Source organism: Pinus tabuliformis, chromosome 3_2, assembly GCF_031772625.1.
Source record: "Pinus tabuliformis cultivar Carrire ecotype Pingquan chromosome 3_2, CPIR1, whole genome shotgun sequence".
NCBI lineage: Eukaryota > Viridiplantae > Streptophyta > Pinopsida > Pinales > Pinaceae > Pinus > Pinus tabuliformis.
Genome location: NC_142302.1, coordinates 138990390 through 139009851, shown reverse-complemented (window position 1 = coordinate 139009851; position 19462 = coordinate 138990390). Strand labels below are relative to the sequence as shown.

The following is a 19462-nucleotide window of genomic DNA, read 5'->3' as shown; positions in this document are numbered from 1 at the left end:
GTGAGGCAGAGACCCTTTTCTGCGTAGTAGAGAAGAGACTCTTTTTTGTGTAGTAGAGAGAGATGTGATGAGTTGAGTGAGTGAAAATGAGGAAAAGTCCTCTTGTATGTATACACAACTTGATGATGTTTGAATAGATGCGACTGTTGGGCTTCTAAGCCTACATGAGTTGTAGGTCGGCTTGATAATAATTCCATAATCAAAATAAATTCATATCTCCATAAATACTTATCGGAATCGGATGATCTTTATATCAATCCTACACCTCTTGACGAGAGGAATCTAATAAAAATATTATCAGCTATGAATAAGATGATCCACATGAAGTTTTGCCCTAGTTGCCAATTTTAACACTCCCTCTCAACTAGGGAGAACTTCATCTGCAATCTGTCTATCGGTCGTTACTATTCATCCATCAAATGCACTTCTGGGTGCAATTTTCCAAAACGCTTTTTGGGTTCTTCTTTGGAATACATGTGTCCAAGCCTCCCTGCAAAATTTGAGGCTTAGAGCACATCTGATGCTACCCCAAATCAACAAATCCGAGACTTAGAGGAGTCGAAATTTGAAGAAGTGAAGCAAGTTTGACTTGGGTTGACTTCGTGAGAAGCAAGTTTTTCAAGGAGTTTTGACTTGGTCTTGGAGGGGTCTTGGTCAAGGGTCAAAGGTCTTGGAATTCATCATTTGAAGTTCTATAAGCAGAAAAGAATTCTCGTGGGTATTCCTCTCAAGAGGAGAGGTTTTGGCCCTGGATGATAGCCTATATCTTGTGTCCTCTTGTCTCATTATTCTTTATTGTTTGGTATTTGTTTGATCATAAGAACACTAACTATAATCAAGTGAAAAAGAAGATAATCAAGTTAAGTAAAAATACATCACAAACAGTTATCAAAGTAAGAGAAATCACCTAATCTAGTTGCCCCTATATTTCTCAACAGACCCTTCCCTATTCAATGGCTCCTTCCCCGTGGAAGCCCTTGTATTTGTCATGTCTTTCCTCAGGTCTACCATCTCTTTTTGCCCTCTAGCCAAGTCATTTATTGCATTAAATAGACTATTGAAGGCTTGTTCTACCTTGTTAGCCATATTAGACTCTTCAACTAAGGTGTTTCCTCTAACTTCTTCCCTTTATCAGGTGTTTCTTCCTCACTCTCACTATTTGGGATATCTTCCTCCCTAATAGGGGTGGGCTCCCTATATGGATATCTCCTCCTATAAGGTATTCCTGTATATGTATTTTCCTCTGTCCTGAGATTTCTAGCAAACAGCCCTCAGACCATAACAATTGCACTTGAAAACCCATAGGCTGAGCCAAGACTAAGGCTCTAATACCATGTGATATTCTAGTTCAAAAATGACTCCAAAAAATTACCATTGTCTTTGTCAAATGTTATAAACTCCACCTCAAGTTATAAGAAATTAGAGTCTAGTCATGTTGTTGTAGATAAGTGCTTCAATACATGATGTCACACACATACACCTTGGTTTCTTTTCAATGTTAAATTGTAATATGTATATTAAATTGATTTGGAAATGCACCCAGGTATACATACAACACTGTCACAATTTATAAACAAAGAAGAGGGACCCACACACAATTTTATATTCAAATCAAATGGTTCAAATCAAATGGGCAGCGTCCAACATTATGCAATCGTACATTTATAAAGGGAAAACGACAAGGATATGGTGAAATAGATGAACCTAGCACTCAAATCAATGAATTATCCTTCAATATGTTGACCAAGACTATTTGTCTCTTTGGCAGCGTATACCAAGTGATTGTTATTTCTGTATTGGTGGTGACTGCTTGTTGTCTTTACCTCCATCTGACCCAAAACTCATGCACAATAGCAAAGGAACAGCGTGAGACTCCAAACCAGCACACAAATGCTCTCTGTTGTTCATTCTGGCCCCAACCCGTCCAACAAACTTGAGTTTACTCTTTTACTAACCCCACGTCCAAGTCACGTGAACTAATCGAAACAGAATGCGGCCTTCTGTGGAGGAAATATACGCCCAATAGATGAGAATAGCCCACGAATTGGACTGATAGATGGAAAGATAGCACTCTTAAGCTCAGAGCTCGATTTCTCTTAGCAAAGACTCGATTGAGCAAATTATACTTCGTTAAAACTTTACTACGGTGGCAACTCGACTCCTTTCTGCTCTTACTGAAAACTCCGTCCAGCTTAAAGTATGTCCAGCAGAGAAACATGTGGCTCACCCCTGAAATATCACCATGACTTTTCCAGCAGCTTCAGTTTACTCATTCCCTTCAACTATGTCTGATTCAATCATGAAATCGATCTCAGTTTAGGTATTTGAGTTGGCTCTTCCACTCATTTCTTCAACCTATCAACATGAAATGAAGAACACCAAATAAGCTCTTAAAATCAACCGATAACACTTGAATACTTCAATCTTTCCCGGAAATCTTGTTCTCCATTAAAGCTCAGCAGTGAAACCTGAGTGATTTCACTCTCAAATCCAAACTAGGGTGTCTAGTTTCAACACCGAAGTCTGATATGACAGCTAGGGTTCCAAAACCCAAGCTTTCTCCTTCAAACTCTCTCCAATAGCTCTTTCTCCAAACTCACAAAATGTACGAATGAGGAGAGCCTCCTCATTTTCCTTCTTTTATGAGTTTAGGGTTGCCTTTTCACCTTCCCTTTTTATTAAGTCGCTTTATGATATTTCACTTTATAAAGTTAAAGTGACTTCTCACTTGCTTAGGAAATATCATCCTTTCTCCTTTTCGAACTTTATAGGTTTCCTTAGGCATTTTAAGTCCCCTTATTAAATATTTCCTCGCTTTAGCCTATGGGAACCACTTTAGGCTAGTGAAATCCATCATAAACTTCCTAAGTGGTTGGGGACATTACAATGTGCTCTTTGTTTAGATATATCCTAGAAACTATGGCTCCAAATGGCTCATACCGATTATGGGCATTCATAACATCACCATGTTCTTAAGACATTATATGCAAGAGACTTGACATGCATGGATGAAGATAATCCAACAAATCCTCTACAGTGACCACACTGAAGAGATAATTGGATATTTATGAGATCATTTTGAACCATCTTCTAAGTGTCTCCCATAAGGGCCAATTGCAATGCATTCATTTGCTTGTAGCATATTATTTAATGAACAGGCACAAACTCTATTGTTCTCAAAAACTCTATATCCATTTTCTCAAGCATCTTCACAGTCATGCCATTTACAACTTACAAATCCCCTCTTTCTGAAATTGAAAACCATAGGAGTTGGCCTTTGGCAACAGTTTCTCTGCATTGTATTTTAAAGTTTGTGGCATGCTAGTAAAGTCTCCATTGAAATCTTGAGAAATTGTTGTCACTCGATCAGAAACATTATCAAGATCTCCCTCCATATTATATGGGAGTCTATTAACTAACTCACAGTTTCCCCAATACCAGTGAAGTTTCCTATGACATCATCGCCATTGAAATTGCATCCAACAAGTGTTGAACGAAACCCCCCCCCCACAAGGATCCAAACCAAGAATCACATCTCGTACAGATCCATGGGGAATCCGCCGTCGGATCCACAATTCGAATTTTGGAACCGCGGATTGTGTAGGCGAAGACGGTTCCTAGAAATTCAGAACCGTGCTGGCCCAATCTGCGGTTCCGAATTTTCGAACCGCGGACTGGCCCGATCTGCAGTTCCAAATTTTCGAACCGCGGATCCGACGACGAATCCTCACCAAATCCGCGGCAGAGCAGAAAGGGATCCATAGGGATCCCAAGCGGATCCAAAGAGAGATGGGTAGTTCCACAGGGTTCTAAATATATTTTTTTTATCTTTTCTTTGAATTAAGTTGGGTTGGGACTTCTCGGACACTCCCAAGGTGCTCCCTTGATGCTCCTTAGATGCTCCCTCATGGTAATGTTAAATTCTTAAAGTAAAAGGATGAAAATGAAAAATAAAGGAGATTACTTAAATTTTTAACATCACCATGAAATGACTCAAGATGTTTGAGAGTGGTTCCAGCCTCATCGGACTTCATATGGAGAAAATAGAATTTCATATCCTATTCAAAATTCAGCAGACTTAACAGTTTTCAGGAATTCAGGATCAATGGGATTGTGGCATTTCATTAGATTATATCATGTATGAAGGTATGTGATTAGCATTTAATCAAGAGCACCAAGCCCTGTATGTACCTTGTTACCCACCATTTTGTGGGTGATATCCCTATGAGAAAAAAAATTCTCTGAGATGGTCCTCAGCGGGCAGTCCCTTGCAGCCACCAACTAGCTCGTTGTGCCACTTCTTCGCCACCTAAGCCAGTGATGTGGTCCCTCACCCATCTGTCATGATCGTATGTTTGAAGGTGGGCCTCCCGGGACCCGAACCTAAAGGTATGCCTTGTCATTTGGTAATTGAGTATTGTAATTTGCTTATCATGGACACTTCTGGGCATGGATTAATGGGGGCATTCGGCATAAAGAATGAGCTAGGTCTATGCTCTTGTCCTCTAAACCCCCTTTTGGATATTAACCTTGGATTCTAGTCCTGTGGGATCTCTTTTACTGACCATTTGGCTTTAGGGATGGTATTTTACCGGAAACCCTAATTTTGGTTGTGTGGTCCCGCTCCCTCATCCACATATATTACCCCCTTTCCACTCATTATTACCCCATTTATAACTTCTCCCACCTAGGTCCACATTCCTCCACTGGGTCCACATACGGCTAGCTCTCCCCTTATCTTTGCCCACACCTTAGGTTAGGCTTGGAATGATGCCCTGGAGGTTGATGCAACTAAAATAAAAGCAAAAGCAAAATTGGCCACATTCAACAAGAAAACGTACCACAAAGTGCAAAAGATGGCTAGGACAAACACATTTAACACGTGGGAAAAGGCCAATACATGAGCTCTACCCCATCATCATGGCCATCACCCTAGTTCCTACAGGTTCTATGAGCCTCCTTCATCATATAAGAACCCATGATTGTCCCAACCCCTGGTGGGCAATGAACCGCCCTAACTTAAAGGGGGGTATCCACTGCTATGTCTCACACATCATGCTTACCCCTTAAGCCCCGAGCAGATAATTGAAGAAAAATCATAAAAAGGCAAAAGGCATATAAAAAATGGTGGAAAAATCAAGGTCGGGGCACCTCATGTACCACGATTTCTACCTGCTATACATTATATACCCAAGAGTGGGCTTCCCTTCTACTAGCTACCCTTGTACCCCAGCATGTGGCCCAGGGTTGCCCCTTCTCATCCCCTACTCCATTCACCTCTTTATCACATACCACCACCTTTTAAAGGATGTACCTTGGACATATTATCCCCTTTAGAAGTAGAAACCACCTAATGGGATACTTGGTTAACCCCATTTGGAGTTTGGAGACATTAGCACATGCCAAAGCCAATTATGGAAGGGCGGGCCATTATAAAGTCCCCACCTGTGGTCCATGGTTCGTAAGCTCTTTTACTCGATTTCCTTGATGACTTGTTATACCAGAAGGCTAGGGGACACCATCATCTAAGCCCTTACAGATGATCTACAAGCATCTTCGACTCATTTGGAGACCCATGAGGTTATTATTGTGCCCCCACACCCACTGGGAGCACCACAAGTTTATTGTTTGGAGAACAAGGGGCCACCCCCTTGTCCATCACTTTTGAGGGTCCTATTCTTCATTATGGCACCTATGGACCTCATCAGGCCTCTTGGAGGACCCTACAACATGTATTGTTTATCATTTGACCTCTTGAGAGGCTTATTATTTCATTTATGAGCTACTTTGGTGGGTTTATCACCAAAAGTTAGGTTATTAGCACATTATTTTATTTTTGGGGCTTATGTAGGCCTAAGAGACTAATTAGAACTCCTAATTAGTGTATAAATACAAGTGAGATGAGTTCATTTTCTCATCATCACTTTGGATTGGATCATTCTTCTCTTTAGAGAATTTCACACTTTTTCTGGGATGATGAATTGGAGCATGGATGAATTTTGATGTTTGGATTGGAGTATTTTATCTTGGAGCTTCTTTATTGTCAAATTGTTGATGGTTGGATATGTTCTATTACATGTAAGCAATGTTGCGAAAATCACGATTTTTTGCCTGAAACGATTATATCAGCGATTTTTTCATTTTGAAAAAATCGCGATTTAATCCCGATTTTTTAGAAAAAAAATCTTGATTTTTGTATTCTTTTTATTTTTTTATTTTTTTATTTTTATTTTTTGTATTATTTTTAATTTTGCCAATTTTTTTCTGATTTCATTCCCTCGCCGATTTAATCCTAATCGCGATGTTTGCAACATTGCATGTAAGTACACACATTTAACGTTATTCTTGTTTTACTTTTGTCATATGCATTGAATGGGATTTTCACCATATTAGGGCTAATTGCTGCATTGCATAACTACGAAATTGTGGAATTATTGTTTCTATATAGCATCTCCCAATGTTTGGGCCATGTATGTGAATGAAATCTCCTAGGGATAATTCCACCGGTGAATTTATCTTGATAAGCCATCTCATTTTGAAAAGCGAAGTATAAAACCTTTGAGGTATCTTCTTCTTGCCCTAAAGGCCAAGCGAAGTAGTCCTTAAGGCCTCCTTGATTGAAATACGAGTTACTTTCTCATCGTTCTTCGAGACGCCATTCTCCCCAAGGGATTAGGCACTAGTCCACCAATAGGTGATCACTCAAAGAACATCTTTCTCCACCTCTCCCTTTCTCTTCTAAGTCTAGCCAAGTTGGGTCACCTAGGGCATCACTTTCCCAACAAAATATCCAAACAAAAAGTTCAATCTCCTAGCTCTAGTGCAGTGGTGTGTCCTTAAGGCCTCCTCCAATTTTGAAGCCATTCTGACGATGGAGTTGTGAGATAACCCAAGACCTAGCTCTGAGATTAAACTTTGCCTTGGTATTCCCTAGCCTAGCACCTCATAGGATCAATTTTACACTTATAATTGGAAATTCTTGCTTTGATCCTTTCCCCTTCTTGGTCTAGGTTAAGAATATCATTGGTTGCTAGATTCTCTCTCATTAACCTAAGTTGGATCCACTTAGTCCCGTGTGGTCCCATACCTTTGAAAGGTCAATTCTTCAAGAACCACTTGGGAAGTCAAGTTCAATAAGGTTTTTAGGGATTGGGAAACTCCTTTAAAAATAATATTCCTCTATACCTAGCCCTTAAATCCTCATCTTCTTATCCTAGAAAACTTTGTACCTTGCTTGAAGAGCAAGCAAGCTCCACTCTTAATCTCCTTCTAGGAAAAGAATCATTAGGTCACTTCACATCCATTGGTTGATTCATCCTTCACAATTGACTTTCTATATACCAAGTCTCCTCCCATCGGTAAAAGTCCGTAAAGAGTAGGGAGTCTTAGCTGAGGTGACAGTGCGCTAAGCCTCCATTGTTGCCCTTTGATCTAGCAGTTCTCCCTTTAGGAGTCCCTTCTATGCCCCCTGCTAGTTTGAGAGGTAACGTACCCTAGTGTTGGTGGTGTTAATTGTTGAACTCCTTTGTCATGCCCTTAGCAAAAAATTACCTTTCAATCAAGTAAAAATCATCGATCAAGCATGTTAAGTTTTTTCTACCATATTTTAAGTCTTGGATTAGGTAGTTTGATCAAAATTGGGCAATGTTGACTAATATCCCTAGACAATCGAGGTAGAGGCGAAGGGTAGACAAGAGGAGAAGAATCTAGAATCTAGAAGGTTGATGCTCGAATAATTAATCATTAATGTACAATGGATGCCATATCTATCTTGATTTATGTACAAGTATGCATGCTTCCATATCTTCTACAACTAATTTGGTATTTGGTATTTTGGTTGTTTTTTTAATATAAATGCAAAAAAATAAAAAATAAAAATATATATATACATATATTTATAGTAGGCGCTTCACTTCCTAGATTTTTGGGAAATGACGATTCCACGTCCCTGCTTCATGCAACATTGCATCCAACTATTGAGTGTAATCTGTAGTTTTTAACATTAATCTGGAGTCCACAGCAGTTTATCTTCGTAAAATTTATGTTCATCATTCAGAAACATGTCAATGTCATTGCTGGAGTAGAAGCACAAATCTGTCTCTTGTTTATGTAACGATTATTTTTCCTCATTTTGCAGATGCTGATGGAAATTATCCATATGAGAGCTCTGTACCTTGGAACCATCTAGTTGCGTGTAAGAGACTCCCAGTTCATCACCTGATCTTCTTTTGTTCAGGCTAGCCTGTTGCATCAAACAAACCAAGGCTTGCGTGATTTCAGATGTTGGAGACCAAAGTTCCAACTTAGGCTCACCGAAAACCGTTTTGACCTTGTTCTTGAACTGTTGACGTGTGAGAAGTTCTATCATTACCACCCCAAAACTACATACATAACTCTGACATGGTACTCTCAGGAGCACTATAGCCAAAGCAATTGAGCATTTGAGTAGAATACTGATATTCTGGGTTCAGATGAGACCTGTTGTTGCATATCAGAGAGATGAGGAGGATTGTTTACATCAATACTTGTCTGCAGTATAGGTAACAACATGCTACAACGCATTTGTGACTAAGGGGCCGAGAGCATGCACAGCACCATCTCATGATATTTTCACCAGCTGATTCATCCGATCTGTACTTGGAGTTTGAGTGGAAATAATATACATTTGTACAATGTCATTCTCAAATGCATCTGCAACATGTGACAATGTATCTGAAGGTTTGCAGAAAACTGAGATTGCATCATTAGGACTTTCAACGGCAGAACAATCAGGATACTCCCTGATAGCATGTTCACTCAATATTTCAATGGTCAGACAGGCATAGCTCCTTTGAACCCACAATAAGGGGCTGAGGCTCATGTTCATTAACCAATCAGATTGTATCTGCTACAGGCCTGAAAATATGTCGAAATTGTCACAGATTCAAAGATGGCAGCATCATTCTATGCTGTCAGAACAGTAATTTCTTCTTCAAATAGGGCTGCTAGCATGCCTCTGAAAAGCTTGAAAATTGCCCATGCACTTTGAGGAGTAACAAGCATAAACACTTAGGAGGGAACCAGTCCCTGGAACCATGGACTGAATCAAATTTGTGGGCCCAAAAAGTAAATTAAAGGCAGGTAAGTTGTGGGACTCAAAAATTCCATCAGTTCTCCAGAAAAGGCTGTACACAATTGGTGAGGATTTTAATGCTTCATTCCTGAGGATAGGGAACACACATGCAACATTCAAGGAAGGAACAAGTTCAGACAAATTCAAAGATGTTCTCTGTGCAACCAATCCAAGCCAGCCAATCAGAAGCTTGGTCTTTATCAGCATTTGTCAGTTCCTTCATGGCAATGGGAATCCATTTCCATGGACTTCAATAGTGGAAATTTCTGCTCAATTGCTCAAATTAAACTTTTAATGCAAAAAAAAAAAATTCACCTCTATCCTAGAGCTTTCCAGCAGTGAAACATGAATCTGCGATCCCTCGCAAGTCCAAATCTGCTCGGCCCTCAAACAATCTGATTCAACTCTGGGTGACTCAAACTCATGTTGACCGAGTTTGACTCATGGTCAACACAGGTTTGACTCGCGACTGAGGCGATTTTCAGCCCTCGACTTGGCGAGCATGAGTTTTAACTTTTAGGATTGCCGCATTGTTTGCCATGTGGTTTAGTTAGGTTAAAAATTAAACATCGGTCCATAACTCACTTCTCATTGCTTAGAACTATTGCGGCCCGCAACTCATATGCCGAGAAGGTAATAGAGGCGTAGTTTCAGTTTCAGTTTACTCCATGCCAGCGATAGCTTCTTGTGTGCTCTAGCGTTAGCCTCAGGATGTGCTCTGTCAGAGATTTCACCAACAAACCACTATTGTATCATTTCAGCAGCAATCAAGCAATCAACGTTGGATCCAAACCTAAACACCCAGTCCCATTCGATTCAACAGAACACCAGTTCCTAGCGAAGAGATGGGTTCTGCCTGGCGTTCCGAAAGAAAATAAAGAACCTATCCTTAGCGGGTTACATAATAGAATAGATTTTTTGTGTACCTCTCTATCTCGGTTACTCCACCTATTGATTTACAAAGTGAACCTCAGTATCACTACTCCCCACCATGCTTAAAGAATGAAGTTACGATTGGATGAAGAAGGAATAAATGCACTAAATCTTATGCATTAGCTTCAGCGTGTCCTCCAGCGTTAGCTTCTTGTGTGCTCCAGCATTGTTGAACTCAGCACTGAGCCGTTTCCCACAGTAATCCTGAAGTTTTACTCATCTACTTCAGTCTTCCAAAGGACATTTCAATTTTTTATATTAAATTGTTTGAACTTTGTATTGTCTAGTGTTTTGTTTTCCATCTATTAGAATTTAGGAGTTACATTTTTGAATTTTCAATGCATTCTCTTTTTAAAATATACAAAACAGTCAGTCTCCCCCTCCTCTGATATTGGTCCCCTTTCCTTCCAAATATGGCAGTTGGTTGTCTTCTTCCCTAAAAAGAAGAGAAGAATTAAAGGTCATTGAGGCCATTGATCAAAGAAAAATATGTGGAGACATATTTCAAGGGATAACTTGAGAGTCTTTTACAATCCCACTTTTTAAACCATGCCCTTGAAAATGTAGTGTTTTCATTTGCACTTCTAACATGTATCCAATTGAGGAAAGTCATTTCAAAGTTTATTTCTACAAACATATATGGCATTTTCAATTTTAATTTTTTATTGTCTTTTATAGGAGCCAAATTAAACAGAAGCCACGACTCCAAATCTTAACAGCAGCCACAAATTAAACACAAGTCCAAAACAACAACAATGTCGAGGGGGAAGGGCTTTGCTTGGGCTTATTGCAACAAGATTCCCAGAGAGGTCGTCTATAAATTTTGCAAAGCGAAATGTAGTGGAGGCAGTATAGATTCATGTACCATCTTGCACAGATACCCGCCCATGATATAGGTCTTTGCAACAAGGTTGACGAAGATGTCAAACAACAGGCAATCTTGGCCCTTGATATGTTGGGTCAACATAACACCAAGAAAGCAAAGCAACATGTAGAAATAGGAACTCTTGGAACTGGCCATTCTTCTTCCAATACCCCCTTGTCATCTCCCTCTGTTGAATCCTCAATGTTGGGCCCAGGTTTCTCACACATGCCTCAAAGTCCAAGTCAAACTCAAGGCCAAATGAATCCTTTTGCATTCAACACTGGAGGTGGAAACATAAACACTTTTTTTGCTCCCCACACAACACCCGGTTCCCAACCTACCTTGGATGTCGTTGGTCGATGTCCATAGTCAGGCCAGGAAGGCCATTGCTAACTTTTGGTACTATTCTGACATGCCTTTCCATTGTGCCAGAATTTCTTATTGGCAAGCTATGATTGATGCAGTTGCTATTGCAGGTCCAAGGTTCAAAGAGCCTTAGGACAGATTTGTTGTTAGAGAGTGTTGACGATGTCATGCTTGTGCTATCTAAATTTCGTTCATCATGGGTAGAAACAAGGTGCACCATCATGAGTGATGAATGGACAGATCTAAGGAATAGAACTTTAATAAATTTCCTTGTATCTTGTCCAACAGGCACACTGTTTCTGAAATCAGTGGATGCCTCAGACAAGGTTAACACTGCCCAACTCATTTGTGAAATGATGGTGGAGGTCGTTCAAGAAGCGGGAGAAGAACATGTACAAATTGTCACCAACAATGCAACTAATTATATGGCTACTGCTAGACTTTTTGAGATTAGGCACCCCATTATTTTTCGGACTACTTGTGCTACCCATTGCATAGATTTAATGCTTGAGGACATTCGTAAACTTCCTTGGATACATGAGGTTGTGGAGAAGGAAAAATCCGTAATCAAATACATGTACAACCACACTATTGTCATAAACACCATGAGAAAATACACTGAAGGCAAAGAAATAGTTCAATCTGCAATGACCAGATTTGCAACAAATTTCATATCTTTGTAATCTTTGGTTGAGCAAAAGATAAATTTGAAGAGGATGTTCTTGGGACCTGAGTGGATGGCATCTAAATATTCCAAGGCCCTTGAAGGCATTGAAATTGTTGCACTTGTGTTTAGTGATGGTTAGAAAGATGTCGAAGAGATTATTGTTGTGACATAGTCCCTTGTCGGGTTCTCAGGTACTTCAAGTCTTCTAACTTTTTCATTTTTAAAATTTCATTTCAAGTTTCATTTCATTTTCAAAGTTTCATATTTCATTGAATTTGAAAGCTTGAACTTTCAAGATGGTTGATGGTGACAACCCCGCTATGGGTTACATTTATGAGGCAATGGATCTCATAAAGAAGGCCATCAAAAGAAGATTTGGGGGTGCGGAGGCCAAGTATATGCCTCTTTGGGACATTATTCATGCACATTGGGAGAGGCAATTGCATTCCCCCTTACATGTTGTTGGGTACTTCTTAAACCCACAGTATTTTTATGATAAGCCCAAATTTAATGAGGATGGGGAGATTGGCAAAGGATTTATGACATACATTGAAAGGTGCTTCCCTGATCAAGAAGTTCAAAGCCGCGTCTTTGCCCAACTACAGGATTATAGGGCACTAGCCAAACTACTTGCCTATACCAATGCTATACGAGAAAGGACTAAGATGTTGCCAGGTACTCTTTGGGGCTTGAAGGCTTCATCAATTCATTAAATTTGTTTAAACTTTATTTTGTATGTTAAATGTTTTATTAAATTTTGTTGTCTTTTTAGTATTTACCATTTATCATCTTTGATATGTACTTAGTACTTACTACTCACGAACCCTTGCCACTTGCTAGGTCTTTGGCCGCAAAACTTTGGTAGTGATACGCTAGATTTGAAGAGATTCGCCATTCGAATCTTAAACCAATCATGCAGTGCCTCATGTTGCGAGCACAACTGAAGCATGTTTGAGAAAATACATACTAAGAAGTGCAACCAATTGACACAAAAGTGCTTAAATGACCTTGTATTTGTCCATTACAATCTACGACTTCGCAACAAGCAAATACTAGGTGAGAGTTGAGACACTAAGCCTTGAGGAACAAAAGGCTTGGCATAGTCATGCATAATTGCATTTGAATTTGAAGGTTTCATAATTTGATTTGCACTTTAAAGTTCAAACTTTAATTCACATTTCCATGTCTCATGATAATGACAGGTTTGGATCATTCACCAATCGACCTTGAAGAGATAGATCTGCAAACTACAAATGCAGCAGATTGGGTCCAATCGGAGGAGGCTCCTCTTTTAAGCCTAGATGACTTGGAGAATTTTGAGAGTCAAGCAAGCAAAGGAGTGGGAGGAATCACTTCTAGTTCTCACTCTTAGAGTCTTAGTTACTACTTTTTTACTGATTAGTATGCAGTATTTTGTAAACTTTTAGAAGCAGATGCTTCTAGTTCTATGTAGTCACTGGTTAGGAGTCAGGACTCGGTACTTTGGATCATGTTTGGACTCATAACATATATGAAGTCCATAACATATATGAGATACTTATTCATTCATTATACTTTGGACATCTATTGATATTACGCATTGTTTGGACATGGCTTTAATGAATATCAATGAAAAATTTTTATTTTTTTATTTTTTTCAATGTATGTGTATATCTTTATTTACTGAATTCACTGATTATTTCATAATTTTTCCCCATTTTTTCCCAATCCAATCAAAACTCTTCGCTCTTTTTCCTTGTCGATTTCGAGTCTAGTAACATTGTTGAATACCCAAGAATGATATTCATAAAAAATAAAATTAGAAGGTCGTGGATCTTCAAAAAGAGGGCCCCATAGAGCCATGGCACGATGCCCATTCTAAAATCCATGGCTCAACTATTATCCAATAGTGGACAAAGAAAATATTCAAGTCCATACACGATGCTTCAGCTGCGGAATCCCCGGTGAATCCATCTAATGTGCCCAAGCTAGAGTTAGTGACAGTGAAGAAAACTTGCAAGACTTTAGTCTTCCATGAGATCGACAATAGAGAACCCCTTATTAGGAGAATATGCCAAGCCTAGGTTCACTAATTGCATGAAGAAGCCTTTCGTATCTTCCTAGAGGACATCAAAGACATTTTTTGGAGATTAAGGCCATTACTGATGTAACGAATTGAAATGATGTATTTTGCATCCCCCTAAATCGATCAGTTCATCAATTGAAGCGGACCTAGAGACGTAGCCCATATGGGTGAACTTCATTTTCAATTGCCTAGTGTTGCCTATATTATTTAAATTCTTGTTTTGAATTTCAGCCTTTAAGTGCTAATTTTGCTTACTATAAGAATCCAAATTAGCAAATGAAACATTTATCACTAATTTCAATCAATCACATACTAGCAACACCCACTTACAATAGTATTTCTTATGGTATTAATTGTTTGATCTATAAATTGCTCCTTTTCAAGTTCTCAACTATATAAATATTCATTGCATTCATTCCTAACAATGGATATTATGAGTAGAGACTTGACTCCTTGCAAGATGAAATCCTTGGAACACCATTATAAGTTGGAAAAAATATTGAAGCTGGCCAAAAACAAAGTCACTAGATTATACTCAGCACAAAACTCATTTGGTCCCACAAGTGAAACTTGACCCGTGACTTTACAAAAACTTGTCAATCAACTTGACAAAAGCTCAACGTAAAGAAAACTATAAACATATAGAGAATTACCATTAAAAAAGAAAAATTACATTGAAATTACACTAGCCCTGAAAGATTACACTGAATAGAATGCAAAAATAACACATTTGAATTCTAGAATCCCCAAATTGTACCAGTATAACTAAGTATATCATATGATAGTACATCAAAATCACCATAGACCATGTCAAAAAGTTATTAACCAAAAAGAAACCTAAAATGATATGACAAATGTAGACATATATCAGCCAAGGATTGACAGCCAACCCTAGGTCCTAGTCTTATTGCACCTGATAACCCTAATAGACTACTGGACAAACTGGATCAGAAAAATCAAGGAGAAACAAGTGAAAAATGAAAGTGAAAGGGCTTTATTTCCTTTTATAAAAGAGTCCCACGAGTTGACCTGTCAATCCTTGCCAAACCAAGACCATTAGGTCTCACTAAGTCAAATTGAAAATTCCTAGTCAACAGGGTTGACTCCTGTTACTATGGCTACAAAACAAAATTGAATTTTCAAACATCAATGGAACTAACTAATAACAAGAAGTTCTATGTATATCATCCTTTTGAATATTGTTATGTTTTTGCCATGTAGTACAAGCAGCTTGAATAACAAATATTACTTAACTTGTTTCTGATATGCTGGAATGGCCGACAACAAACCATGGATGTAGAAGTTCTTGTATAATAAGAAACCTAACTGAACAGAACAACTATTGCATAATATAATTACTGGATAAGTTTGGTTGTGAACAATACTCAGAAGTTCAAATCGAGGTATACTTTCTAATTTTTGGAAATTAGAATTTCGCTAAGCCAGAATTTAGAAAATCAAACCATGTAGCTCTTTATATAGCGGAAGGGGAGGGAATTCCACACGGATTAGAAGCTGAACTAATAGAAAAGAAGTGTTTTTGAAGAATTAAAAAAATCAGTTGTTCAGAACATAGAAGTTTTGATGCTAAAAGATAGTTCAAAAATCATAAAACCATATAAAACCTTGATGAAAAGGTTTTGAAAAATCAACAGCATAAATTTAACGAATCGCTATGCTTCGGGGTTCTTTGAGCAGTATCGTAAAACAAACCTTGTAGGAGAAACATGCATGCTAGAAGAAATCTTCAACACAGCTTCTTATCAGAATCAAGCATGCATTGCACCAGCTAAGATGCAATTGGAGAACTATCAACTAGCTTGCAGGATCTTACGCCGATATATTTGAGAACAATGTTACCCTTTGTCAAGGGGATATTTTATTATTTTCTGAAGATGTTGGATCTTGCATAAGATTTTTCGGAGTGTAACCACAACTCAGGTGGCAACCATATCGTACTAACCACTAGAGCAAAAGTCATAAATCAGTAATTTTAGTGACGCTGGAATGTGAGCAGCTAGTGTTCAGCGATTTTGATGTCATTGAGGCATTGGTTTACCGAATCTATTATTCTTGAGATATTCAAAAGTATTGGCATCCATACATGAATACTAGGAGTTAAAGCTACAAAGGTACACTGCTACTGTCCAGATATTTGAGCACTAGGAATTAGGAGCTTGTTATCCATTATATTCATCTGAATTTTACAGCAAAGCCAGTGGAGTGCGGAGCAATCCATTTGCAGGAGATCTCGCAAACAACAAGCTGAGCTACCTTGGTGCCCAAAGTAGTTTAAAGAGCATAAAAAACATCTCCCGTTCTATTCAGTACTGGCATGCCAATTAAAACGAGGGACTGACTATCCGAACCCAAAAAAGTGCTGCACCTCTAAGCCCAAGTTGAGCGGAACTTTTAGCTATGCAACGAGACCTTTTGAAGAAATAAATGTTGCATTGACAAAGCAGTTTCGCAGCAGATCCGTAGAATTGAAACTCATGTGAAATTTCCACATATTCATACAAAATTGACTGTGTGAATACGGCAGAGTGTTATGCATGGGCATTGATGTATGGCAAGTTTAGACTAGCATACACACAGAAAAACACCCACAGTTTCTGTCCAGTAAACATTGGTACCATTAAAGGTTAATAATAATGGTACCACTAAGACCCAATTCGACCCACTTCAGGGAAAAAAATTAACCTGAATAAAGGATATGCAATGGCAGGAATAATCAAAACAAATCAAACCGTTCAAAGAAAAGCACTGTACCTCGCCTGCAAAAGTGAGAGCGTAGCCCAGCTCCGAAACCAAACCGTTTCAGCTACAGAACAGCACCAGACAAACTACTTCTCAAAACTCAGAGCAAACGAGAAATGAAATGGTATACAATAGGCAGCTTGGCGACGGTACAATAAAATGTGAAAACTCGATGGGTTTCTGATATATATTCATTTTCTTTATTATGTCCACCTAGGAAATACCGTATAGGTGTTGATGGTTTTCTTCTTTGATTAGATTCTTTTTCTTATTTGAATTAGAAAATGGTTTACGTGAATTCCACACTGGTTTTGGAAACGAGATGGGATGCCAGCAAATTAAATAAATTAAATTTATAATTCATGAGAAATTTTATCTGAAAATTGACCAAAGAAATCTGGAAACAAAAAAAGTTATTTCATCGTAGAGCTGGTGGGCATGTCCATAGGCATGATAATGATCACATCGTAGCAGGACCATAATTTATAATAATTTGATAAGATCACATGGTCGAGGTTATCAATATTTCTTGAATGGAGTTGTCTATAATGCGATTTTTTGGAGATTCTGGTGACGGAATCCGGCGGAAAAATTTGAGGTTAAATCTTGATTTGTATTATTTAAAATGGTTTTTTAACTGCATATTTGGATTCAGCACCCTAAAAAACCCCTGGGACACTTTGATTGTGCAGAAATTAGCTATCAAACTTGCGATTCCAATAAATTGCTGCGAGATTTTGACCAGAAAAACCCACCGGAAAGGCTTCCAAAAAGTCGCATTATAGACAACTGCTTTCTTGAATTATCTATTTATTAATGCTCGAAGCAGAATATGTCATCCAGTGGTGGTATATATTGCCCGTGCATTAATGGTTAGATAGCTTAGGAAATATTGGTTGTCCATGGTAGTAGTACCATAATTTATGATAATTTATTATGCATTTTATGTTGCATTGATCAACACAACTATAATGTGATATATGTTAGGTCAATCCCGTGTAGAAAGTGTTTTAAAGATCATCGTCGCTAGCCAATCCCATATAGAAAGTGTTTTAAAGATCATTGTGGCTAGCCAATCCCATATGGAAAGTGTTTTAAAGATCATTATGGCTTGGGTGCTCACATAGTGGAGATGACATTGTTTTATTATAATGTTGTTAGCATTTGAGAGTAAAGAAATTCATCTCGATCAAAGCACTGCAAAGTCTTGCAAGTTTGTGCAGTGTTTTAAAGATCATTGTGGCTTGGGTGCTCACATAGTGGAGATGACATTGTTTTATTATAATGTTGTTAGCATCTGAGAGTAAAGAAATTCATCTTGATCAAAGCACTACAAAGTCTTGCAAGTTTGTGCTTGTCTTAGTTTGGTCACATCTAAAACCAAATCTTGAATTGTTTGTCTTAGTTTGGGTACAGCTAAAACCAAAGCTTGAATTGTTTGTCTTAATTTGGTTACATATAAGATTAAAGTTTGAATTATGTTAATTTATATGGTAATTTAGTAGTTCCCTCCTTATGTTTATTTTCTTTGATCAAAATTAGCACACTAGTTTATCATACTAATTTGTTGTAAGCAAAAATGTGTAGTGTTGTTAGTTAAGTATTTTTGCACCACTTATCTCTTATGGCAAAGCTCCAACCATTTAAACATTAATTAATTTTCAGAAACAATCTATCTCAATCAACTCCACTATTGCCAAGCCTACAAGTAGTCTTTCATGTGAAGTATTTGTTGAGAATTATTCAAAAAAAATTACATGCATTTATATGTAATGGAAATTAAGCTATATAAAAATGTAGTTGTTTTACTATTATAATCGATCTTTAAAAATTTAAAACTTAGCACCAAATGTTATTTGTGTAGTCCATCTTTAATTCGAGCCATTTTTATGATTACATCTCTTATTGGAACTTTGGTGATTGTGGTAGCTTATGCCTCTTATTTGGACTTTAATGCAAGATTGTTGTATCTCTCATCTAAAATTGGATAATTAGGATTGTTTACACTTCATAATTAAACTTCAATGCAAGAATCCAAGTTTTTGTTTTACAAAAATTATAAAGTAATTTAGCTATATCTCTACACAATATTAAAGATGGGTTTGTTATTTTTATTAACGAGTTCATTGAAGTTGATTGGAACGACACCTCATTGAATCTATCGTGCTTGCGCTGCACTTCCAAATGTAGGCTCCTTGGTCAAAGTGGAAAGACATTATAGATGCTTCGACCCACCGCTACCTTTGGTATTGACATCTTGTTGCTCGCTTCCTAGAGGTTCAAGTAATAGGAGGAAAGTGTGAGTCATCTGGAGATGGAGCCCTAATCACTTATTACTTGATTCCAGTGCCCTCTTGAATGTGGCACATGGCTAGCTGATCGAGGAACACTTGAAATTTTGGGGGTTAATAGGCCATTGTTTCTATCGAACAAGTAAAGCATCATGTCATGTGTCAGTGTGGTGTTCAACAATACTAGGGTTGTTATTTTTATTAATGAGTTGTGAAGTAATATGATAATAATTAACAACTTGGTGATACTTTCTTATATTTACAAACAGCTTCAAAGTTATGAAAATTTGTTAAGAAATACATTGGCGAAAAATAAAACTTTTTATTCTAAAAAGAAGATTTTACTTGTATAACATTATTGGAATGGTTTTTTGGTGATTAATGAGGGATCTCAATAGTGTTG

General features: G+C 38.0%; 1 protein-coding gene across 3 annotated transcripts in view; it reads right to left on the bottom strand.

Annotated features, from left to right (window-relative positions):
* The window catches only part of CNX7 (co-factor for nitrate, reductase and xanthine dehydrogenase 7), an 80860-nt gene extending 63904 nt beyond the window's left edge, over window positions 1-16956 (bottom strand). For 2 of the 3 annotated variants that reach the window (XM_089415959.1, XM_089415960.1), the window contains exon 1: window positions 16781-16956. The gene's annotated coding sequence lies outside the window, so the exon portion shown is untranslated. The remainder of the gene's footprint in view (window positions 1-16780) is intronic. The other variant, XM_089415958.1, reaches the window with a different exon arrangement.
* Between the last annotated feature and the right edge of the window lie 2506 nt (window positions 16957-19462).